The following is a 1,473-nucleotide window of genomic DNA, read 5'->3' as shown; positions in this document are numbered from 1 at the left end:
CCTTTAAAGTAAATACTGACCAAAGAGCGAGCCATCTTACAGGAAGTGTGTGCTCTCTGGGTGCTTCTTGTTATAGCCTTTATGAATGCCTCATTTCTACCTCTGACAAATCATACAATTTAAGCATTTTCTAAAAGAAAAACAAAACCTAAATAAGCAAACATACTCAGGAAATCCAAGTAAACTTAAAAATGGAATAAAAACTGATGAGGATGGGCAGCTGACACGTATAGTGATGCAACAGAAGAATAAAACCAAACAATTCATAAACATTGTTGATAGCAATTTTTATTGAACAGAAGAAACTAACTCAAAGTGAGTGTGTTAGACTGTGGTTCATCATGTTAAAGCATTGAAGCTCATCATCGTCTAATAAAGTGCACTTTCAGTTAACTGCCAAACGGAGAGTCATCTCCTTCCCTCACACAAGTTCAGTCAGGTCCCACACGGTGCAGGACTCTCTGCACCTCAGCTCTTCTTGGTAGAACACCATCACAGTAAGATACATGAGACCAAGTGCAACGACTGAAAATCTCAGTAAGGGCGAGTGCATAAGTGTTAATGGAAGATCAGCACGTGAAAGAGTCTCTCTCTCATCACACCCGGGTCTGAAAAGTCTGCTATTCCAGCCACCGTTTTCTGCCCTGGCTCAGTTTAACCCAGTCGTTATCATAAAGCAGCAGATGGTGGCTTCTGCTCAGTACTCTGATTATGTAATCATGATTGTAAAACAGCACAGTATTTCTTTATTAACGGTTAACGCTAAGCTAAAATCTTTGCCATGAGCGTCTCTACATTATCAGATCTCAACTTTAAAAAAATATTTAGCTATTCCCAGAAGTGTTTCTCTACATAATATATATGTACAGCTGCATCTTTACAAAGAAAATAATGTTCTGTTAAAGACTGTTGCAAGGTCAGACTCCAGTTTTGGCACGTGTTCGTCATGACTTCACCCAGAAAACAGACTACGTGGATGAGACAGCAGAAACGAGTGCATTCAACACGCCTCTCATGTACAAACACAGACACTAACCTAACATAAATCCTATTCCTACGTCTTATTTATAACGAGATGTATTTGCAATGGTGATTCCCTCGGATGTGGAGCAAACAGGAATGTTGTTCACATGAAAACAAAGTGTTTGATGTTGCGCTCGAGAAAAAAGCGCCAGAGAGATCATTTACAGTACTGGGGATATCGTATCAATCGCCATTAAATTTGAAGAGATTTTCAGGATTGCAGTGTGCTACATCAGACACGCACACATCACCAAAGTCAGAGACAGATTAAAAGAAAATGCCTAAGCCATAATTCACCATAGAAATGGAAAAGAAAGGACAATGCAGTCCAAGGTTGCAAAGGGACACATAACAGAGGGGGAAAAACCAAACCAAACAGCACATCTACTACTCACAATTAAATGTACTGTATTTTAATCTCACCAGGAAACGTCACACTGGATACTTTCA

Source organism: Pundamilia nyererei, unplaced genomic scaffold (genome assembly GCF_000239375.1).
Source record: "Pundamilia nyererei isolate P.nyererei 1_Seehausen unplaced genomic scaffold, PunNye1.0 scaffold00046, whole genome shotgun sequence".
Lineage (NCBI taxonomy): Eukaryota > Metazoa > Chordata > Actinopteri > Cichliformes > Cichlidae > Pundamilia > Pundamilia nyererei.
Note: the sequence above shows the minus strand (reverse complement) of the source record.